The sequence below is a fragment of the Crocuta crocuta genome, unplaced genomic scaffold (assembly GCF_008692635.1).
Source record: "Crocuta crocuta isolate KB4526 unplaced genomic scaffold, BGI_CrCroc_1.0 scaffold164, whole genome shotgun sequence".
Taxonomy (NCBI): domain Eukaryota; kingdom Metazoa; phylum Chordata; class Mammalia; order Carnivora; family Hyaenidae; genus Crocuta; species Crocuta crocuta.
Window position 1 is genome coordinate 1998539 of NW_027530016.1, and position 25164 is coordinate 2023702.

General features: G+C 39.4%; 1 protein-coding gene across 3 annotated transcripts in view; it reads left to right on the top strand.

Annotated features, from left to right (window-relative positions):
- Positions 1-3291: 3291 nt before the first annotated feature.
- MAP4K3 (mitogen-activated protein kinase kinase kinase kinase 3) overlaps positions 3292-25164 on the top strand; it is a 185613-nt gene continuing 163740 nt past the window's right edge. Inside the window, exon 1 of one of the 3 annotated variants that reach the window (XR_013335148.1) lies at positions 3292-3312. The gene's annotated coding sequence lies outside the window, so the exon portion shown is untranslated. The remainder of the gene's footprint in view (positions 3313-25164) is intronic. The other 2 variants (XM_077764230.1, XM_077764231.1) reach the window with 2 other exon arrangements.

Below are 25164 nucleotides of genomic sequence, written 5' to 3' on the forward strand. Positions count from 1 at the left end.
GCCTGGAGCCTGTTTCAGTCTGTGACTCCCTCTCTCTCTGACCCTCCCCTGCTCACGCTGTCTCTCTCTCCTAGAAATAAATTTAAAAAAAAATTTAAAAAAAATTAAAAAAAAGAAAAATATTTTTTAAATTTATTTTTGAGAGACAGAGAGTGGGAGTGGGGGAGGGGCAGAGAGAGGGAGATAGGATCTGAAGTGGGCTCTGCGCTGACAGTGCGGAGCTCAAACTTATCAACTGTGAGATCATGACCCGCCGAAGTCGGAAACTTGATCGACGGAGCCACTCAGGGGCCTCAAGAGAAATTTTAAAAAGTATACTGTAAAGCAGAGTACAAGTTAGTACAGGCTGAGAGTCTGGCCTTCACGTCTTAACCCTGCTCAAATTTCATATTTCTATTACTTTGAGCCAACTTAATCTGTACTTCCAAAAATGACGATAGTAATACCTATGTCATCAAGTTGTTGCTAAGAATTAAATGAGATAATACATGGAAAATACTTGGCTCAGTGCCTAGTACCTCGTAGGCACTAGGTAATGTTAGATATTACTATCATTTTTATTATTGCTATTTTCATCATTTACTAGCACTATCTCATAACAAGGCAGGTTGCTTTTAGAAGCACTGAGTTTCCTTTTACTGAAGGTATTCAAGTAGCAGTAAAGACAGGATAGAGGATGTAGAAGCAGTTCTTAAATTGAAAAGATTAGATGACTTCTAAGGATGCTTCTAATCACAGAAGAGGAAAGCTATTTCTCAGATTCAAAGAATGTGTGATCATCAGTGTTACTTCTAGCAAAGTTGAGGAGCACTGGAATAGGAAAAAACATAGACATGGGATCTGGCATCTGCATGTATATATATTACAAACAACAAACTATTTTATTCATTGTGAGCAGTTAATTGCAAAAGTCCTTTTATTTATGCTGTAACCCATATGGCAAATCAGGCCCTTACATGAAATCAATCCCTCTTCAAAAGGACTAGCTAGCTTGGCCCTGCCAAAGGATCAAACACAACCTTAAAGATTGTTTCAGTCCTACTGAAATGCCTTTTCCCTTTGAAAGAAGTCTATTAGTGATGCAAATGCAAAGTTATCTGCACAGATGATAATCCTAGCAAACAAAACCGTGAATCCATAACAGGTTCTCTTGCTGAGAATTTGGCTCTCCCGCCATTAAAAAGGCAGAGAAAGAGAGTAGAGCTGATTCCTATTTGGGATAGTTTGTTAGGTCTGCTTCTCTGAATCCTGGACTAATTATTCTCATGTTTGGCTTAAAGAGGCCAAACAATCCTGCAAATGTGGACAAGCTGAAGAAAGCCTGCAGTCTGGGTCTTTAGCAAGTGCCTTAAACAGGCAAAAGCAGGAATGGTATAACATTTATAATCAGGAGTTTAATTCTCCAGATACCAGAGCCTTAAGGTAAGGTCTGGCTAGAAGAAATCCAACGATAAGCCCTCATGTGGGAGTAACTTAAGTGATATGCACATGTCACTGATGCTTTAATTAAAAATTAGACAACTGGAAGACTATTTGTATAGGTGAAGGGTGAGTCATTTTCCAACATCTTCTATTCAATAAACAACTTCTTTGACAACTTAATATGCAATCTTACTGTAGGCAAAAGGATTGAAAAGTTAACTGTAACTGACTTGACTATTATTTATTACACTTATTTTATCCTTAAGAGGTATGATAAGACCTAGTGTCTGAGGAGTTACGAGGTCTTATCTTAGGGACATTAGGAAACACCAGTGGTCAGAAGGTGTGGTGCCTATGGATATGAGGAGGGCACTTCTGAAGCAAAGTAGGATCGTCAAAGTGGCCCTCGCCTTTTGAAGAAGCTTTTGAGAAGCACCTGGACACAGACACAGCTTCTGAGATTGCGGGGAAGGGTGGCCCCGAGGAAAGCCCCTAAGAACAGTGAGCCTAGCTTTTGGAAATGCCTAGCGGACGGTTTATTGAGAACAGGAAATTAACTCTCCATGTCCACATGCTTTCTTGAACAGGTATTTAACAGTTGGAGCTGCTGTCCACAAAGATCGGGTGCAATGCTCACAATCTGGGTCTCACTCAGGGTGGGGCTTTGGGTAGGTCCACTAAAGAGCTTCCGGATCAATCATGTGTTTACATTTCAGGTGCAGGATGGATCTTGTTCACGCTCCACCCTCCGGCCACCTCTCCTTTGCAAGGTTGCTCACAGCTTGCACTGTCCCCGCCCGGGTCTTTGATAATCCAGGCGTCTCTGGTGAAGAAGGTCAACCACTGCTCTAATTCTGGGCTCTACCAGCTTCCCACGCCTTTCTTTCTGGCTGATGAGCAGCCGCTCAGCGTGTTTTTCCCCCAGAGCTTCCCACGCCCTACCCACTCCACACGCCTCCTGGCTGCCCTCCAGGCCTGCCCTCTTTTGCAGCCAGGCGGGCCAGCTCGAGTGTCGGGTATCAAATCTAGCAAGGCTCGCTGTTCTTAGGGGTTTTCCTCGGGGCCACCCTTCCCCGCAATCTCAGAAGGTCTCTACTACTCGGCTGTGTCTGTGTGCAGGTGCTTCTCAAAATAAACTGGGGCCACTGGCTGTCTTGCAAATTAAAACTACACTACCTGCTTACGGTTGGGACGTGATACAGCCACATCAATCTTTGCTGTTCAGGGACTCAGACGCGAAAAGCAGCTACTTTCTTCCCGTCCCACCACCCCCCGCGGGTCCCGGGGCCCGCACCCCTTCCCGGCTAGGCTCGGCCGCGGTTGGGCGCGGGTCCGCGACGCGGGAACCCANCGCGGGGCCGGGCGCGCGCGGGGCGGCGAGCGCTCCCTCCGGGATCGCGGCTGCGCAGTCGGGCCGGAGCCGGGAAAAGGGGGAGGAGGGTGGAGGAGCCGGAGTAAGGGGGAGGGGGAGGAGCGGCGAAGGCGGAAGCCATGTTGGAGTTGCACTCCGAGCGAGGGGCTGCGAGCGTTCTCCTCTCCTTGTGGGTGTGACCCGGGTTCGGCTGGCTGCAGGCTGCGGGGGCGGGGACGGTTAGNGGGGGTGGGCTGTGCCGCCTTGGAACGAACAAAGGGCCAAACGAGTCACCCCGAGACCTCTGAGCCCTTACCTGAACCCTCCCCTGGACGCGCAGTGCCCGGCCAGGGCTGGACGCGAGCGGGCCTTCTGCTCATTACAGCGCGGACAGGGTCTGGCCGTTTGCTGCATTGGCAGGGGTCAGAGCGACGACCCAGACGGCGGGGGGTTGGCGTATGTCAAACCTGCGTCCATCAGACGGACCTGGGACTGGCCGCTGCGGGTTGGGCACTGCTGCCCACCGGGCCAGGCGGTAGGTACGATCCTGGGCCATCTCCGCCCACGGCCCCCCAACCCCTGGCCTCTTAGCATCCGCATACCAGTTTCTTTTAATCTTCCAAGTAATGACTTTGGTCTGTACCATAGATGTAGTTAGTATAATTTTTTCCTCCCTGTTTTGGAGCAAAAAAGCAACTTTGTTTTCTCCAAATTGGACTGTGGTGCCTTATTAAACTTGTTTTTGTCAGTGACACAGAAGATTCGGGTTCTTTTTTTTTTTTAAGCGAACTGAATACTCAGCAAGGATACTGGTTTGACTGGGTTAGAATTCAAAGTCCATTAGTCGGCCAGCATTCCTGTTGTAGAGGGACCCCTTCTAAATGTGGGAGATAAATCACCCTTCCATGGCCAGCTCAACTCTTGGCCTCGAAGAGGCTGCCAAGAAGCGGATAATGCCAAAGGTGGCGGCAGTCTTGATTTAGTTGTGTGTCCTCTTACTGGTGACTGAAGTACAGCTACTGTTTCACACAGCGTCGGAGGATGCACAAACTTAATTTTACTTGGGAAAGTTTCGTCGTAACTTTATTTTGCCCACGAATGGCAACTCACAGGGCAGCCAGGATTCTGCATTAGTCTCCTTTTGTGGATGATTTGCTTTTTGTCATCACCTGTCTCATCAGTTTTTCTCGTGAGATAATACAGGTGTTTTGTGCACACCGCTTATCTATACGGTACTAGGCATCGAAGCACTTGGGTTGTAGTGGGAAAAGATAGACGTGTTTTTAAATCTTACTGGGAGTTTGTTTATTTTTTGGGGGGGAGGAGCAAGTAGAACATTAAACAACCACTTAGATAATTATTTTATTGCAGTTTTATTTTGCGCTGCCCGGGAGAAAAGAGGATTAGGATTAGGGTTAGGAGGGCATGTAACAGGAAGACCTGATCTCATTTGGGGAGTCAGAGGCAATGGCAGATAGAGGCACATAATCTGGGAAGGCTCTGAGGCCCAAAGGAACAGGGTAAGAATTTGAAAGGCCTGAATGGCCTGGGCAGCCAGAGAAGGGGGGGTGGCCCTAGATCATACAGGGCCCTTAGGACTTATAAGGCGGTCAGATTTTTCTATAGGACAGTGGGGAGCCATGATAGGGTTTTAAGTAGAAGAATAAAATTAGATTCGTACTTTTAAAAGATCTACCTTATTGCAGCGGAGATTGGAGGGGAAAGAACAGTTAGTGCAATAGTCCAGGTAAGAATGGCCATTGACTGTGTTTTGTAATTGGTGTGATTATGAAAGTTGAAGTGAATGGATCCAAGTAGATTAGAGCTGGTTAGGGGAGTCTAGTTATATTTAATTGAAAAATTAACTGAAACTTTACTAGTGTGTAAGTCTTAGGTGACCGTGCACAGTAAGTTCTTTTAAGAATTGGCTATGTATTTACTATATTTAGAAAAAATAGATGGTAGTTAAGCCACATGATTAAAAAGTAAAAAAAACAAAAACAAAAAAAATTAAGGCCTGTAATTTCCTAAGGACATCTACGTGCAATACAGGTATAAATTGATTACTCTTGTTGTCTGTTTAAAGTAATGATAATGAGAATTAACATTTGTGGAGTGCTTATTATTTGCTAGGCGCTGCTGTAAGATTTTTCCATGTATTAATTTACTTACTCCTTAAGCAACCCTATGAAGTAGGTGCTGTTATTAACTCTGTTTTGCATTTGAGGAAACAGAGGCACAGGGAATTTGTAGTAACTTGCCAAAGTGGGTAAGTGGCAAAGCCACAATTTGAACCTTATGCTTTAGAGACTGCTTTTTTTAAAAAAAAATTTTTTTAAATATTTTATTTCTTTCTGAGAGTGAGAGCGAGCGCAGGAGAGGGTCAGAGAGAGAGGGAGATATAGAATCTGAAGCAGGCTCCAGACTCTGAGCTAGCTGTCATCACAGAGCCCGACGCGGGGCTTGAACCCACAAACCAGGAGATCATGACCTGAGCCGAAGTTGAACGCTTAACCGCCTGAGCCACCCAGGTACCCCTAGAGACTACATTCTTAACAATAGCAGTACTGCCTCTAAAGAGCTAGGGTATGGACAGAGAATGTATTACTGAATTTCTGGAGGAAAAATTAAGGCACACCTTTATTTTTTTTTAATTTTTTAATGTTTATTTTTAGGAGAGAGAGAGAGACAGCATGAGCAGAGGAGGGTCAGAGAGAAAGGGAAACACAGAATTGGAAACAGGCTCCAGGCTCTGAGCTGTCAGCATAGAGCCCGACATGGGGCTGGAACCCACGAACCGTGAGATCATGACCTAAGCGAAAGTCGGGACGCTTAACCGACTAAGCCACCCAAGCGCCCCTAAGGCACACCTTTTAGTTCAGCATATGCGCTGTAGCCATACTCTGTTAGAGCGGATCTTTAAGTAGTAGTTGGAATACTTAACTGCTGCTGTGCAGCCAGGCCTCATTGTTTTTGTAGAGTCTGCCAAGTGGACATCAGATAATAGATGCTTGATCCCCGCGCCAGACTTTTCCCATACCAGGGGCCCAAAGCAGAGAAACTCCATGTGGTTTTTGGCATCATACCCCCTGCTTGCTAAATCACCCAAAGCTTACGTTGTTTGTATTTTTGTCTGTAATCATGTCCACATATAAAGATAACAGATTTTTTTGTATTTGTTTCACTGTTTTAGACTTTTCTTAATTATACAAATTGTGTTGATTGGAGAGGAGTACATTAGAGGGTTTGTTTTCAAAAGCCAGTGTGTATGATGTGCTCCTTAATTTGTCAGTGTTTAGGTGCTAAAAATGGAAAGATCAGATTAAATAAATAAGCTGGAGACTTAATTATTTATAGTCATTCTTAGAAGGTGAGTGCTTCAAGGGATTTTTATTTTAAAACTGTATCCTACCTAATGTAATAATATGCTTGTTCATGGTGGCATGGTTTAGTTAAAAAGCACTGCAGTAGAATGTGGAAGATCTGGAATTCATTAGTTGTGTGGCCTTGTAAAATCATTTAGCCTTTCAGCTGTTTTGTTGTGAAGGTGTTATTACCCTCATATGCCTTTCTGTTTATGGTGTTAGATAAATAACTTGAGTTTTACCCAACAAATAAGTTTTCATTTTTTTCTAGACCAAAAAATACAAGTATACATTTTCTCTGCACTATCTTAAAGTATATGAAAACATAGTTTTAAAAAAAGTCATGCTTTTAAATGTCCTGTAACTCTGTGGACTTTATCTGTGAAATGAAGTATTTGTGGCAGCGGTTACCTAGGGACCTAGGAGTTGACAACTAGAGAGCTCAGTGGTTGGGCCTCAGGAGGTGCACGAAACCCTCTGACATTGGTAGGTTTAACGTACGTAAGGGTATTTTTTTTGAGACATGGCTTATAGCATTCATTACATTTAGAAAAACAAAAAGAGTGAACGTCTGTAGGTTTGTCATCTCAAAAAGTTCTCTTGGAGAAATGAGGTAGTTTACTGGATCACATGATCAACGTTTATCAACATTAATGGGATTTTTCACATGCATTGTACTATCTTCTTTCAGGTAGTTTTTTCAGTTTAATTTGTCTTACTCCTACACCATGTCCTGTTGTTTTTCGAGATTTATTGCTAGAGAGAAGCAGAAGACACGAAGGCTGGAGATGGGGGAAGGCAGAGATGCCTGAAGGACCGGTCTCCCTGTATTTCTAAGGAAGTGTCTCCCCTAGTGCCAGGGCTTAGGCTTGATCCCTGTGAGTGACAACCAGGTGTGTCTCCAGGTTGTGCTTCCTCCTGAGCTCTAGCCCACTGTCTCCACCCGGCCTCTTTACAGAGCACATCTGCCTCGGGATGGGCCTTTCCTTGTATCCGCCTTTTGTCAAAAGCCCCAGTGTTGACATTTTGCTAAGGCTTGGGGCCTTGGAATCATCTTTTATTCTGGACAGGACTTTGTAGGCATTTCCCAAAATGTGTCTGGGATGCTCCAGAGAAAGCATTACTATCAGTATACTAAAGACTGAGACGGCACATGGTAAAGAAACCTGTTAAATGTTGCTTAACCCAGCAAACTCTAAACTTACTTGACCGTGGGATTCTTTTTCTCCGTAATACATATTGCTTGCCCTTAGAATCAGTGTCCTGTAGAGAGCCTGCTTTGGAAATGTTGATACTGATTTTATCAGTGTCTGTTTGGAAGCCATTCCCTGTGAAGCAGAGGCTGCACTGTTGCTAAGCATCAAAGTAGCACTCACATGGTAGTCTGTGTAAGCAGACGCAGCCTCTATGAAAGCTGATAGGAGAAAAACGGAAGATTGGGCGGTGAGATCGGAAAATTCATTTGTTCAAGCATACAGTGAATTGTGTTAGCTGGTTTGTAGCTGTGTATCTTTCAAGGTGTTCTGATTGGTATCCTCAGAGACTAATTCTTTCACTATAGTCCATGTTTGTAAGATTGGAAAACTCAGTTCTGAAACCTAACTTCTTTTGAGGAACATGAATACCTTAAAGCATGGAGAAAAGAATAGCTGAAGGAAAATAAAGCCTGATTGTCTGAGGCTGTGCTTATTTTCTACTTTCCTAGAGGACAAAGACCTGAGAAAATGGTCCTATACTTCAGGAAGGTCGTTTGAGTATTTAAGGTAAATTGAGGTAGAATTTTCCAGCATCAGTAGATATTTGAGATGGAAAGTGACAGTGGGAGCTTTCCTGAGAGCTTTAAAAACAAGAACAAAAAACCCAGGTTATCTGACTTTGCTATGGATCTGATTACCTAAAAGCGGTACTTACTTCCAAGGTTTAATATGTGCATATAATTATTTGTGGCAGAACATTTAATACCTTATTTTGTATTGAGAGTGAATAGGTTGGTGGTTCTCTTTTGAGAGTACATTGAACAACCATCCTACGTTGAATAGCAATACAATGAAAGGAAATGTGTTAGGGACTGTGAGTGGAGTAGCAAAAGTGACAGTCTTGGCACCTGGTATTTATAGGAATGTAAAATATGTACCTACTTTGAGCTATCATAGTTTGGACTTCAAAACCTTTTTGATGTCTTCTTTTCTATCATATTAAGTCTCTTACAGGCTGAGAGATGGTCTAGACACTCTATAATCTGGACAGCTGACTTCTCTGTAGCTTAGTAAAGTGGTTTAAGAGCTGGGTTCTGGAGTCACACTGCCTGGATTCACCACCCTTAGCCAATTACTTAATCCTTTTTTCTGTGCCTCAGTTTACTCAGCTGTAAAGTAGTGATGCTTGGAAAAGTGTTTAGGACTGTGCCTTACACAGTGTGCCTGTAATCATTAATTGCTTCTAGTGTTATTTATTATATATTTCTCTTGCTAGTGTCCTAACCTATCTTGCTCCTGCCTCAGGGTATTTGCACTTGCTGTTCTGGGCCTGATTTCTGCCCTCCCCCAATAGCTATATGGTTTGTTTCTTTTCCCTTGGGTTTCAGCTCACATGTCACCTTTTAATGTGTCTTTTCCTTACCGCCTTGTGGGAAACAGCACCCCATTCTCACTTTCCTTTTTTTTTTTTTTTTAATGTTATTTATTTTTGATAGAGTGAGTGTGACCGGGGGAGGGGCAGAGAGTGAGGGACTGAGGATCTGAAGCGAGTTCTGCACCAATAGCAACAAGCCCGATGCAAGGCTCAAACTGATGAATAGTGTGATCCTCACCTGAGCCAAAGTCTGACATTCAACTGATTGAGCCACCCAGGCACCCCTCCCCACTCTTAAGTTTCTGTCTTTAGCAGAGAAGCATCCAGATTTTATAGGGCTTGGAGTTTGTATAGTTTTGGGGGCCCTCAGTAAGTAAATAAATTAAAATAAAAAATTTGGTATGAAAGTGAATATTTAGAATGAGAAAAGATGTCCCAACAAAATGCTGTAACCATAGAGTCGGGTCCTTTTCTTTGATCTCTTTAGGCGTTTACTCAGAAGTCCTTCATAAAATGCTCCCTGTTAGCATCAGCATCCTGTCTGCTGCTGGTCACCTTCTACGCCAGTTTGCATGTGCCAGTAATTCTCAGCACTCACAGAGGCAAGTGAGGGAACCTGAACTTGAAGTTCTGTTATCTTTATAGAAAATTCACCCTGTGCTCTTTAACTAATTTTCATTTTTATTATGTTTGTCACCTTCTATTTAGTTGTGTATTTCCTTTCTCTTCCTACTATAGTGTAAATCCAGGAAGCTGGTGGTTTTTTGTTTAATACTGTGTCCTAGTGCCTGACACATATTAGACTCTCCATACAGATTTGTGGAATGAATGAATGAATGAACTGACATAAAGGGAACAAACCATATGCTACATGAGTTTAGAGAAAGAAGATCATTGTTTCTGGTTGGGAGAAATCACAGCAGGTTTTACAGAGAAGGTGGCATTGGGCTGGCCTTAAGGTTCTGGCAGCAGTGGGTACAGAATGAATTACACATTGTGGAGTATTATTAGGCCTAAACTAAATCAGCAGGCTTAATGCCAGCATCTTTTGCATATTAAGCGATGGTCATACCTATTATGTGCATATGAAGATACGCTCATGTTAAACTAAAGACATTTTGTGACTGGTGAGTGTATGTAGCTGTTATGTACTGGTTTTATTTTGTTTGTTTTTTAGTAGAATTAAATTGGGCTTTTAGGAAAGGATTTTGTTCACCAGTACCAAAAGGCCTTAGATTCAAGAGATGAAACATGCTTGTTTTCTGCTTTAGCTTTTTCAGTCTACCCCACCCCGGAAGATGCCACGTTTTAGAGTTCCAGGCTGCCCTGATCTGAGATTATGGGTTTGGATTCCTAGTGTGACAATGCATTGCTTATCTTAGTCCTTAAACCCTGTAGAAGCATTTTAGATTTGACTGTGAATTTTAGTTACATTTAAATAAGACATTTATTTTGTTTGATTGAAGCCTTTTTAGAAGTTTGAGATGGGCATCTGCCTTTTCCTGCTCAAAGAATCTTCTCTACATTGCCTGTAGACTAAAGTACATCCTTTTAAGCCTAACATTCAAGGCACTGTCCTTTTTACCCACTGGCCCCTAAGAGTGAGTTAAGATTAGGTAGCGGGGAGGGGCAGGGAGGGAGAAGAGGTAGGCAGAGAAGGGAATGGGGGCGTTGGTATTCCCAGGTGTGTGTGAGCTATCGGGGTAAAGGGTTGGGGACTGGAAGGCTTGTGTTGGGGAGCTTGGACAAATAAGATTTGCTAGGTAAGGGGGGGCCAATTTTAAACTTCTTGGAAGCTAGATAAAGTTATTTAGATATGAAGTGGTAGGACGTTGGGAGCTCTCAAGGTTTTTGTACAAGGAGTAATGTTGAAAGCGCTCAAGCTTATTCTGGCAATCATTCAGAGAATGGATCAGAGAGGAAAGATGGAAATGTCTGCTAAATAGAATGTGTGATTCTTAAACTTTCTAGTTTCAGAACCCCTTTATGCTCTTAAAAGTTATTGAGAACCCCAAAGTAGTTTATGTTATATCTATTGCTATTGACTATTTTAGGAGTTCTACATAACTGAGTTTTAAAAAAATACTAATTTATTAAAAAGAATAATAAACTTATTATATGTCACAGAAATGACATTTTTATGAAGAATAACCATATTTTCAAACAAAAATTTAGTGAGGAGAGCGACATTGTTGTACATTTTGCAAGTCTCCTTAATATTTGGTTAAATAGAAGACAGTCTCAATTTTTCTTCTTTTTTTATTCTATTGGGATATTTTGTTTTGTTGACATATAAGGAAAATCTGGTCTCTCATATGTGTTTGGAAAAGGAGAATATTTTAATAGCCTTTTCAGATAATTATGGGTATTTTCCTCTGATACTTTTCCACAACTTGACAGTTTGTACCTTCTTAAAAGTTAGTTATTATGTGGAATCCAAGACGATATCAAAGAACCTTTCTTACTGTTATGTTAAAAGTCTCTCTTGGACTTAATTTTTATTTTAACCCATGTGTGATTTTTTTTTTTTAACATCATGCATTAGTCATTTAGAAAATAGAGAGTAACTGAGTTATCCCGGTCTTACCAAAGTTTCCCTATTTTATTATACAAGGTCAAAAATCATCATTCCTCTTGGCAGAAAAGTTATTAAGTTTATTTATTGAGAAAGCTGGGAGAGGGGCAGAGAGAGAGAGAGAGAATCCCAAACAAGCTCCTAATGAGCACAGAGCCTGATGTGGGGCTCAAACCCACAAACTGTGAGATTGTGACTTGAGCCAAAGTCAAGAGTTGGACCTTCACCTGGCTGAGCCACCCAGGAGCCCCATTGGCAGAAAAGTTTTGAAGTACTGATGGTAGACAGAGGTTTTCCAAGATTCAGATTTCTCTTTGAAAGTACTAAATGTATCCCTTGCAATAAATACTCTTGGCTTTTTTATTGGTAACAGATTCATTAGTTCATTTTCAGTAAAATGTCAAATATCTAAGCATGAATGACTGGTTAGTCAGCTCATTTAAATAAAAGTGGTGTTCTGTGGAAAAAGTGGCTAGTTCAGTTTGCAACTCAGAATCACACATGCTATTCTTTGAGACAACCATTATACTTTGGTATGCAGTGGAAGTGTTTTGTGGATATCATTAAATAGAATATTAAAATGACTTGTATTAAGGGTCAAGAATTAATAAAATTGGGGCACCTGTGTGGCTCGGTCGGTTAAGTGTCTGACTTCGGCTCAGGTCATGATCTCACGGTTTGTGGGTTCGAGCCCCGCATTGGGTTCCGTGCTGGCAGCTCAGAGCCTGGAGCCTGTTTCAGATTTCTCTCTCTGCCCCTCCCCTGCCCATGTCCTGTCTCTCTCTGTCTCAAAAATAAATAAAATCTATAAAAAAAAAGTTTAAAAAAAGAATTAATAAAATTAACAATGTTTATGCTTCAGTAAAGGCATTCTTGAGTGAAACTGGTGTTTTGTTTCGTTTTCCTTTTGAGTGCATGGCAGTGAAGAATATGGTGACTGGTAGTACATTGTGGGGCCACTGCTTTGATTTGTGCCAAGGCACCAGCAGTTTTATAACCATTGCCTTTGCTCTATTAAGGCAAATGTCAACACAGTAAAAGGGGCAAATAATATTTTCATATTCTTATGAAAACCATTTTAACCTTTCACATCCTCAAACAAGAGTCCCAGGGACCCTCAGGGATTCACGGAATTGTGCCAGAATATTATATGGAATAAGCTAAGGGTGAGGTACATGGTGATGGAGCGGACAAGGTGAGAAGTGGTAAAGAATGGAAAGGAACTGATGAGAAGCATCATGAAGAAACATTTAATGGGGATTTGTGAAGAAATATGAGGATGGAGAAAGATAATTTAAAGAGGACTTCAAAAAAATTTTTTTTTAATTTTAAGGAGGCTCCATGCCCATTGTGGGGCTCGAACTCATGACCCTCATGTCTAGAGTTGCATGCTCTACTGATTGAGCCCCAGGACTTCAAATTTTTTATTTTATTTTATTTTATTTTATTTATTTTTAATTTATTTTATGTTTATTTACTTTTTGAGAGAGAGAGACAGACAGACAGAGTGTGAGTGGGGAAGGGGCAGAGAGAGAGAGGGAGACACAGAATCTGAAGCAGGCTCCAGGCTCTGAGCTGTCAGCACAGAGCCTAACACGGGGCTCAAACCCATGGACTGTGAGATCATGACCTGAGCCAAAGTCAGACACTCAACCGACTGAGCCACCCAGGAGCCCTGCAGGACTTCAAAATTTTAAGCCTGACTGAGGAGCACATAAAACAGTTGTTCGAACAAATTAGTAGTGAGAGAATGATGTCAGTTATAAAGATAGTAAAGTTGAGAGGGAGGAGCTTGGATGGAAGTAAGGAACTTTTACTAGAAAATAGGTATCTGTGAGATTTCATTGTTTTTTTGCTGTAGTTTCTCTGAAGAAACACTAATAGTAACTTTTAATTTTTCTGCGGAGTATAACAATTCTTTAGCAGTGTCTTTAAGACTAATGGAATATGAGAAAGGTCAGTACGTTTCTCCCAGCTCTTTCTGAGGGATTACTGGAGGACCTGCAAAGATACGTCTTCCAAACAGTGCTACACGTTTGGACGGTAACTAATGTAGGAATTAGTGGGACAGTAGAATATGGACTAGATATTTTTATTGTGGCATACATTTTAAAAATCTTGTTTTATTGTCATGACATATACATTATGTATACATATGCATTCTTAAATAATAATTTTAAAATGATCTGACTCCCAAGAGATCAGAGATAAGTACTCTGAGTATTTTGATGTATTTTCTTCTGTTTTTTAATAGACAAATATTTACAAAGCTTTTATGCTGTTATATATTCTAAGGTAAAATTATAGTCTACTTACAGTAAAATGATTAGATCTTAGTGTTTCAGTTAGAAGAGTTTTAACATACATATAGCTGCATAAACCCACACCTTTATTAAGATGGAACGTTTCCTTAACCTTAGAAAGTTCCCTCATGCCCCATCCCAGACTCTCATCCCCCTCTCCTTTGGCGATCCCTGTTCTGATTTCAGTCATGTAAAAGCTCTTTTAGAACTTCATGTAAATGAAACACAAGTGAATTTGCCTTAGTACCTTTTGACACACGTATGGGGATATTCTGGCCTCTGTTGTGTTCTGTTCAGCTGTATGGCTGTACTTGTACCAGTGCATCTCGGTCTTGCTTACTGTTCTTTTTAGTCTTGGATTCAGGTACTGAGTCCTCCGACTATATTCAATTTTTTTTCAAAACTGTTCTATCTTAAGTCCTATTTTCCATGTGAATTTTAGAATTGCTTTTCAAATTATACAAAAAAGCCTGCTGGGATTTTGTTTTAACATTTTGTTTTGGAATAACTATAAACTCACAGGAAGTTACAGAATAAAGTACAGAGGTCTTGTGTACCCAACACCTAGCTTCCCCCAGTAGTGACATCTCTATATGACTGTAGTGCGTTACCAAAACCGGGAGCTTGATTGGCACAGTGCAATCAACTAGACCTTAGATTTCACTGCTTTTTGCATGCTGTCATTTTTTTTCATGTCTTTGTGCATAATTTTGTGATGTTTGATCTTATAGATGGCCTGATGGGATTTTATTGGGATTCGGTGGGATCTGCAGCTCAATTTGTAGACATTTGCAATCTTAATAGCATTGAGTCTTCTGATCTATGAATATGTTATTTCTCTCCATTTATTAGATCTTCTTTATCTTGTCAGTGTTTTACCTTTCTTTTCTTTTTTAACTTCTAAATTTTATCCCTAGTCTTTCCTCCTAACATGTTAGTAAAAGGTAACTATTAGGTAATATTTCTTCAAGATGGCACAGAAATCAAATGTGGGCCACATTTTCAGTTTTTATTAAAATCTTCCCTGTATTAGTAATGTCTGACTTCCTTTCACTTGACCTTGTGCGTTTTAGCTCTGAGCATGTGGACTCCTCTTAAAATTGGCAAAAATGAAAAGAAAATGGGAAATGACTATTTAAAATCTGTTCACTTGAGCTTTCTTCTCTGAAGATTAAAACAAAGTCCTTAAAAATCTGAGATATTTTTATATATGAGATATGTGTTTATGTGTGCATATTTTACAGATTTCATATTTTTTGAACTTATTAAAGAAAAATAACTTAAAGTTTGCTTCATCCTTAAGTGAATAATCAACAACACTGTGCCAGATTGTTTAGGAGATCCTAAAAAATTTCTTTCTGATTTTGAGGAGCTTATGCTCAGATTAAGGAAACAAAATATGCCTAAATGGAACATCTAAGGAACACTCCTAAGGCAGTGTTTTTAACAATTAAAAAAGCAATGATGTATCATAAATTCTATAGAAATTCAATTTAAGGGTAAGACAACCTGGGGTTAATTGGTAAAGACTTCCTGGAAGAGCATGTCTTGATGTGGGGCTGGAAGAAATACTGGGTTTGCATTTATAGAGAACGGTGGGGGGAGCCATATGAGTAAACATGGATGAAAATACTGCTGTGCTGCCAAAGTGGACAGAAGTTAAAGAGAGCCTTTCTGACTAAAGTAAGGGTCCATATTGGGAAATGTGATAGAGAGTGTTTCGTATACACAAGATACAGACAAATGAAGGCCAGCTGAAGGATATGAACTCATTTGATTTATAGTATAAAATTTTCCAAATTCATTAGGGCCAGTCTTGTCTTTCTAGTCTGTTTTGTTCACTATTCAGATGGTTTTGATTGACTTTTCCTTTATTCCTCCCCCCACTGTTGAATTCACAGTTATACAGTCATACATTTTATTTTTATACTTTTGGTGATTACCTTAAAATTCCAACAGGCATAATCAGGTTACTCAACATCTCTGTTCTCTATCTGGCCCGTACATGGACTTCAGAATGCGTAATTCATTTACTGCCTTTTTGTATTGTCTCTTATTTTGGTTCTGCATTGCTTTATATCTTCCTGATTAGTATTTACTAACGTTATTTATACAGACTGTTCTTTACATTTACCCGTATGTATTTTCAGTTTCATTGCTCACCATTGTTTCTTGTACTCATGTGTTCTGGGTTCAGTGTTCTTCCCAGTGAACACTGTTTGGTAGGGTTCTTTCTTTCTTCTTCCTTTCTTCCTTTCTTCCTTTCTTCCTTTCTTCCTTTCTTCCTTTCTTCCTTTCTTCCTTTCTTCCTTTCTTCCTTTCTTCCTTTCTTTCTTTCTTTCTTTCTTTCTTTCTTTCTTTCTTTCTTTCTTTCTTTCTTTCTTTCTTTCGTAGGGTTCTTTCTTTCTCCTTTCTTTCCTTCCTTTCTCCTTCCTTCCTTCCTTCTTTCTCTTTTTGTCTCTTTATTTCTCTTTGCCTCTTTCTTTTTCAAGTGAGGGACGATGTAAGGTGAACTCACCCCCCCCCCCATGTCATTATTGTATCCTTACTTTTAAATCATAATTTAGCATGGTATGGAACTCTGAGTTGACAATTATTTTGTCTCAGAACATTGAAGATATTCTGTTGTCTTCTGGTTACCTGTTGCTGTTGTTAAGAAGTCTGTTGTCATAAAATAAAATGATAAAAAAAAAAAGTTTATTGTCAATTTAATTGTTTCTTGTAGCATCTATCTTTTCTTTCTGATTGACTTTTAACATTTTTTTTTAACCTGGTGTCCTGCAGTTTTCACATTGATGTTTTTTAGATGTGGATTTGAATATAAGTATTTGTTGTTTTTCTATAAGGAGCAGCATATTTCTTCAGTCCTGGAAAATTCTGTGCTGGTATATCTTTGACTATTATTTCTTCCCCATCTCTCTGTTGTTTCCCTATCATATGTTTTATCCTTTCATTTCACCATGTCCCATAAAGTCATGATTTTTCCAACTCTTTATTCTGTGTTTTGTATTATGGTTCATATATATAGTATCTTTGATTGTATCTGTATAATTGGTTGCTTTTTAAAAATCCTTTTTTTGGGCGCCTGGATGGCTCAGTTGGTTAAGCATCTGACTTACGATTTGGGCTCAGGTCATGAGATCATGGTTTGTGAGGTGGAGCTCTGACTTGGGCTCTCTACTGTCAGCACAGAGCCTGCTTGGGATTCTTTCCCTCTCTTTCTCTCTGTCCCCGTCTCTTACATATGCTCTCTCTCAAAATAAATAAATTTAAAATCCTTTTTTGGGTGGAAATAATTTGAACTCATAGGAAAATTGCAAGAATAATAAAAGAACTCTTTTATACCCTTACCCATGTTCAGCAGTGGTTAACACTGCCACATTTGCTTTATCACATTTTCTCTTTCTATCTGTACATATTATTTTTCCTATCTGAACCATTTGAGGTTAGGTTGCAGACATGCTTCTTTACTCATAAACATTCAATATATATTTTTCAAAATAAGTATATTCACTTAAAACCACAGTACAGTTATCAAAAGCAGAAAATTTTAATATTAATACTTTTGTTATCTGGTTTCTAGACTTTGTGTTCAGGTTTCTACCGGAGGTCCTAATGATATCCATAATAGTACTTTCTCCCTACTCCAGAAACCAGCCCAGGATCCTATGTCACTTGTAGTTTCCAAGGCACTTCATTCTCTTAATCTAGAATAGTTTTTCAGCCTTTCTTAGTCTTTCTAGACACTGACATTTTTTAGGAGTACGCATCATTTATTTTGCTGAATGTCCATTTTGGGCAGAAATGTATATGTGTTGTGTCCTCTGAGTAATATCAGGAGACATATGATGCTGACTCGTCTCATTATTAATATTAGTTTTGATCACTTGGTAAACCTGAGTCTGCCAGGTTTCTTTAGTATGAAGTTATTTTTTTCTTTTGTAATTAATAAATAATTTGTAGGGAGATATGTTGAGACTGTATAGTGTCTCCTTCCTTATCTAACTTGCACCCATTAGTTTTAGCATCTCATGGTGACTCTTACCTGAGTTCATACTGTTGTGGCTGCAGAGGAGTGCTTTTTTTTTTAACTCTGTTAACTTCTTCTGCATTTATTAGTTGACATTCTGTTGTGATGAAGAGCTTTTACATCTCCATTTATTTATTTTTGGACTTAATGGATTTTTATTTTATTCATTGGGTTCTAATTCATCATAATCATTTATTTTGATGTTCAGACTACTAAGTATTTGGTCAGTTGTATTCTGTCTTAGTTCAGGCTGCCAAAACAAAATATCATAGACTGGGTGGCTTAAACAAAATTTATTTTCTCACAGTTCTGGAGGCTTGAAGTCCAAGATCAGGATGTGCCAGCACAGTTGGTTTCTGCTGAGAGCTCTGTTCCTAGTTTATGGATGGCCACCTTCTACCTTCTCACTGTGCTCACAAGGCAGAGAAAGAGGGAGTATCTCTGAATACCAATCTCATCGTGAGGGGCCTCACCCTCACACCTCATCTAGACCTAATGATCTCCCAACACTATCGCTTTGGAGGTTAGGACTTCAACTTACAATTTGGTATTTGTGGGATGGGCACAGTTCAGTCCATAGCAGATTCCATTGCTTCTTAAATTATCATAGTTATATTTCTAGAAGCTCTGTTTTATGACTTTTCGAGTCTTTTTTGTACATAGGTTTTTTTTTTCCACATTGTTTCTTGTTTCTGATTCTTTTTTCTAACTGATTATTTTTACATATTTAACATTCTCTTTCAAATTACCATTCTGTCTTTTCAAATTCTGAGGGTATTTAGTCTTGCTGTTGTTGTTGTATTTGCTGACTCACTCATGGTCGATTTTTATTTTAATTCTGAATTCATGAAGTTTTTTCTGTAAAAATTTTTTTGTGGCTCAAATTGTGGGGGTGTCTTTCCAAAAACAGTTTTGCTTTTGCCTCTTCCAGGAACCTCAGGAGTCTCTTTGGTCTGGGACTGATATTTATGTTAATTTCTGTTTGAAATTCCCCATACCTTGTGGATAATGCACATTTGAACCCCAAACCCAATGAGCAGCTGGGCTCTTGGTTTTGAATTCTTAAGGGACTTTTTTCTTTCTCCCTATTCAAAGCCCAAGCCGAGACAGGCTGTTGTTATCCTCTTCCAGTGCTTGGGGGTTGCTTTTTTTGTTTTTGTTTTTTATTTTGTTTTGGGTTTTTTTTTTGTTTTTCTTTTCACTTTACCGAGCCCTTTGTGAGTCCTAGTTTTATTCGTAAGTCTCTGTTCCAATGTACTGTTTTGAGTTGTCCCAAGATCTGTTCATCTGTCCTCAAGTGATTTTATTTTATTTATTTATTTTTAAATTTTTATTTATTTTTGAGAGAGCACAATCAGGGGAGGGTCAGAGAGAGAGAGGGAAACAGGATTGGAAGCAGTCTCTGTGCTGTTAGTGCAGAGCCTGACTCGGGACTCGAACTCCCAAACTACCAGCTCAGGACCTGAGCTATAGATGCTTAACTGACTGAGTCACCCAGGTGCTCCTGTCCTCAAATAATTTTAAAACTTCAGTCATCTAGGGGGCGCCTGGGTGGCTTAGTCGGTTAAGTGTCCGACTTTCGCTTAGGTCATGATCTCGCGGTTCGTGGGTTCGAGCCCCTTGTCGGGCTCTGTGCTGACTGCGAGCTCAGAGCCTGGAGCCTGTTTCGGAGTCTGTGTCTCCCTCTCTCTCTGACCCTCCCCTGCTCACGCTGTCTCTCTCTCCCCTAGAAATAAATAAAAATATTAAAATACCAGCTTCAATCATCTAGTTCATAGAGGCCAGTTTTTCCCCTTCTCTATCCCTTCTGTATTGAACCTTATCCCACTGTTGTTGGAAGCCTCAGCCCTGGTTTTCTATTTCCCTTCATTTATGGTACTCAGGGTTTTACTTGTATTTTTTTGTGGACTCAGTTAGTTTTAGGCTTACAGAAAAATTGACCAAAAAGTACAGAGTTCCTGTATACCCCTATTAATATCACATTAGTGTGATACTTTGTTAAAATTAACAAAACAGTATTCATTCTTTTTTTGCTTTGTTTTTTTTGAGCATGAGCTGGGGAGGGGCAGAGAGAGAGGGAGACAGGAATGAAGCAGGCTCCATGCTGACAGCAGAGAGCCAGATGCGGGGCTTGAACTCACAAGCCGAGCCGTGAGATCAGATGGTTAGCCAACTGAGCCACCCAGGCGCCCTTGATCCATTATTATTAACTAAAGTCCATTACATTAATGAACTTCAATTAAGTTTGCATTAGGGCTCACTCATAGAATGTTGTGGGTTTGGACAAATGAATTAGATATTGTATCCATCATGGTATCATACAGAGTATTTTCACTGCCCAGAAAATTACCTGAGACTGCTTCTTTGTTCTCCCTAAAGACCCTCTCCCACCTCTGACAACCACTGTTCTTTTTACTGTCTCCATACTTTTGCCTTTTCCAGAATGTCCTATAATTGGAATCATAGGACTGCTGATTTTTCACACTGCCTTCTCTCACTTAGCAATATGTATTGTTTCCTTCATGCCGTTTTGTTGCTTGATATGTCTCATTTGTCTTTTATCACTGAATTATATCCCAGTGTATGATCATACCACAGCTTACATAGCCTTTCACCTATTGATTGGTATCTTGGTTCCTTCCATGTCTTGGCAGTTATGAATAAAGCTGCTATAAACATGTGTGCAGGGTTTTGTGGACGTAAGTTTTCAACTCATTTGGGTAAATATCAAGGTGTGCAGTTGAAGGGTTGTGTGGTAAGACTCTCTAGCTTTGCAAGAAATTGTCCAACTCGCTTCCAGAGTGTCTGCACCATTTTGCATTCCCAGAAACAGCAAATCGTGTTCCTATTGTTCTGCATCTTTGCTAGCATTTGATGTTGTAAGCATCTTGGATTATGGCCATTCTACTAGGTGTGTAGTAGTATCATTGTCGTTTTATTTTATTTTTTAAAAAAAATTTTTTTTTGAGAGAGAGAGAGGGAAGGAGGGAGGGAAAGCAACAGGGGAGGGGCAGAAAGAGAGAGAGAGAGAGAGGGAGACACAGAGTCCAGAGCAGGCTCCATCCAGTTTCTGAGCTGTCAGCACAGAGCCCGATGTGGGGCTTGAACTCATGAATCATGAGATGACCTGAGCTGACGTCAGACACTTAACCAGCTAAGCGACCCAAGTGCCCCCATTATTGTTGTAATTTTTACACCAGTGTAATTTTTTCAATAGTGACCTATGATGTTGAGCATCTTTTCATATGCTTTATTTTCCATCTGTATATCTTATTTGATGAGATGTCTGTTTGGATCTTTTGTCTTTTTAAAAATTGGATTGGTTGTCTTATTGTTGAGTTTTAAAGAGTTCTTTGTGTATTTCGGATATAGGTCCTTTATGTGTTATGTGTTTTGCAAATGTTTTCTTCCAGTCTGTGGCTTGTCTTTTCATTTTCTTACAATGTCTTTAACAAAGCAGAAGTTTTTCAATGTAGTGAAGTCTAGCTTATAAAAAAAATTTTTTTTGGCTGATCATGCCTTTGGTGTTATATCTAAAAACTCATTTCCAAATCCAAACTGAGGTCACCTAGATTTTAAGTTATCTCCTAGAATTTTTATAGTTTTGCATTTTACATGTAGGTTTTGATCCATTTGGGTTAAATTTGGGAGAAGTGTAATGTCTGTGTCTAAATTCTTTTTCTGTCTGTCTTTCTGCATGTGGCTGTCCAGTTGATTCAGTACCGTTTGTTGAAAAGAGCAAGCATCCTTTTTCCATTTAATTGCCTTTGCTCCTTAGTCAAAGATCACTTGACTGTATTTGTATCAACCTGTTTCTGGATTCTTGTATTAGAGCTTTCTAACAAAGTATCACAGACTGGGTAGCCTAACCAATGGAAATTTATTTTCTCATAGTTCTGGAGGCTAGCAGTCTGAGATTAAGGTGTTGGCAGGATTAGTTTCTTATGAGGACTCTCTCCTTGGCTTATAAATGTCTGTCTTCTCCTGGTGTCTTTACATGGTCTTCCTCTGTCAGTATGTAACACAAGTAGTGTAAACACAGTATGTAAACACAAGAGCGTATTAAAAAGTGGTATTTTGGAGTCACATATAGCAGAGAACTAGGGGAGGTAAGTACTGGTAGACCAGTGAATCTAGTTAAGAGGATATACTTGATGTTCGTAGTGTCATTTTCTTGAGTGGTTGGAATGGTTGGCAAAGAATCCTAATTGCAGGTGATTCAGAAGCTAAGAGGGGATGGTGACATCTTCAGTAGTCTGTAGTTGAGAAGCTTCATCCTGTTCGCTTACTTCTAGTACCATAATATTCTTAGCCTTATAGTGTATTCATCAGGAGTGCTTGTTTGTTGAGCATCTGTGCTGAGCTTTGGGCTGTGGCTGATGTGGAGGATATGATCCCTCTTCTCAGAGAGGTGGCAGACTAGGTATAGGGATAGTACTAAGTAATTCAGTTACAACATTAAATAATATGTATTATTTTGTACTTATGTATTGAATAATGTGATTCTTGATAAAAATTGAGAAGTGAGAAAATGCTACAGTCCATGACCAACTGGGAAAGACTTTTTCCCAACTGGGAAGAGATAGAGTGAAAGCTGGGCCATGACGTGTAGTTCAGATTTAGATGGATGAAGTGGAACAGCATTATAGTGGAGACGGATATTGCAGAGTAAAGACCTGCTGGGGGAGGACTAGGCAAGAAGGGGACATGCAGGAAGCTTGTCAGATATGCCTCAAATAATTTGTATTGGAGAATACTAGGAAGTACTGGAGATTAATAATAATAATAGCAAATAGCATTTATGAAGTGCTTCTTTGTACCAGGTGTGGTTTTATGTAAGTACTTTACAGGTATTCTCATTTTAATCCTCCTCACGGCATTATGAGGGAGGCGTTGTTACTTCCTTTTTATAGGTGGAAACTGAGGCACAAAAAGAAAGGTCAAGAATAGGCCCAAAGTCATACATCCAGTAAGTAAAACAAGGATTTGAATTCAGGCGGTCTTTACTCTGGAACCAATGCCTTGTAGTCAGTGCCTGTGTTTTGCTATAAGAGAGGTAGTTGAGACCAAAATATGTCTTGAGAAACTATCTCCAGGATACAGATTAAATATGATAGAAATAAGGGAACCACGGAAGATGTTTGAGCCAAAGTGTAGATAATGAGCTACTTGATGGCAGAGACCACTTAGTCCCATGGAGGATAGGTGGGTGTGATGTAGGGTGGACATGAATCCTCAGTCTGGTGTTTCAGGGTATCTGGAATATCTTGCTCCAGTCCGAGTGAATGGTAATGATGTGACTCAGATTAACAATAGGGGAAGTTTTGGACATCGATGGCCTAGAAAAAGTTGAGTGAAGAGAGATGTGGCATTAGATTTTGGACAAATTGATTGAGATAATATATTTAAGTAGAAAGTTGGTGTCCCATTCCCCTAGCAGATTTAAAGGGACCCTAGGGAGATACAGTTAAAGAAGGAAAGAGCACACATGAGAACAAGAATTCTTCAATAATGGGAGCCTAAATAAGGGACATCTTTTGTGCTTAGTTTTCAAAGGAAGAAAAGCTTTCATCTAACATCCTCTTCACTTTTAATATCCATGGAATTCAAGATTCATGGTTTCAGGCTTTCTTTTGAGGCATGATATTTAAGTGAATGAACGAAATATGACATAAAAGACCTGCAAGTACACATTTGTGGAAGTTACAGTGTTTAGGAAAAGGTTTGGTATTATAAGTTACTGAATATTTTTTTTAGTTGAAACAGGTAAGAAGAATGCAGTGAATAGAGATAAAGATTACCCACTATTTTTGTTATCAGAGTATTCTTTCAACATGTTGTACATCCTTAAAAATCCATTTTTGGTTTTCTCTTATCCTTCCAGTACCTCAGAAACAGGTAACTTATCTCTCACTGTCCCTATGTATTCCTCTCCCTCCATGTCATTCTTAGGAGGTGACATAGTTGATGGAAATAAGAAAGCATTGAAGACACTGAGTGATACACCAGATGGACAGTGTCCTTATTAACACGGGTTCATCTTTTCCTTTTATGTGTCTTGCTCACCCCATGTTGTACCCCCCTCTCTCCCTTCAGTAAAAACTCAAACCCCAAACCGTCAGAGAGCATTAAGTAGAGACTATAAATAAAACCTTTTGCTGAAACAGGCCACACACAGTTACCTTTTTTGAATGTCATTCAATTTGAACAGTAATGTCAGTCATTGTCATTTTTATCTCAGTCATTGTGTGGACATTTTTCTTATGGGGTCTCCTGTTTCTGGTCAGTGCTGTGACGTTGATTTTTGTTAACACAACTGAAGTAAGTTGATTTGCTAACACACTGAAGTAAGATGTTTTGATTTGGGATGTTGAGATTTTTTTTTTCCTTCAGTAAACTGTGTCTATATGAGGTTTGACAAACTTTTTTTCTTCAAAAACCAAAATTGAAGGTTTCTAATTGTTGGGCAAAGTTGCTATTTTTACTGTAGGTTTAAAATGTTTGTGCCGAGATGTCTTTAGCTGTTTCTATCATGTTATAATGCAATATTTGAATGAAAATTTAAAAAATATTTCAATAACAACTGTTATAGGAAATGATTGTATAAAAGGTGTGAAATTTAATTAGGCTGTGTTTTATAAGAGTTTAAGACAAAGTATTTAAAAAATACGATTAAACTTATCTTGATAGTTCTTATTATGGGGTCTAAGTTTTTAGCAGCATTGTCAGAAATTATTTACCAGATATGATTTGGGAGACAAATTCCTTTTTGTTTACCAGCCAAGATTTAAACTCACCTTTTTAAACTTGTAACATTTAAAGAAAATTAAATCGTTTAATTGTTTAGTTAAGATTTTTAAAAAATAAACTTTACTTTAGAATAATTTTGGATTTATAAAAAAAAAATCACAAAGATACTAGAGAGTTCCTGTGTACCTCTTACCAAGTTTTTCCCCTTTTGTTAATGTCTTATTTCACTGTGGTACATTTGTTACAAGTAAGGAACCAACATCGGTACATTACTATTAACCAAACTCTACAGTTTATTTGGATTGCACTGGTTTTTCCCTAATGTCCCTTTTCTGTCCCAGGATCCCTGCAGGATAGCACATTACATTTACTCATCATGTCTCTTTAAGCAGAATTTTCTGGACTGACAGTTTCAGCCTCTTTTTTGTTTTTGATGACCTTAGTAGTTTTAGGGAGTGCTGATCAGGTATTTTGCAGTGTGTGTCTCAGTTTAGATTGGTCTGGTGTTTTTCTCATGGCTAGACTGTGTTATGAATTTTGGAGAGCATAAAGTATCCGTGCTATTAACATGACTTATCACTAGTGATGTTAACCTTTATCACTCAGTGGTGGTAATATTTTCTAGGTTTCTGTATTATAAAGTTCTTTTTCTCCACCTTTCCACGTTGTGCTCTCTGAAAACAAATCACCAAGCTCAGCTCCACACCTAAGGGGTTAGGCTTCATCTTTTTTTTTTTTTTAATGTTTTATTTTATTTTTGAGAGGAGAGACAGACAGACAGACAGACTGCAAGTGGA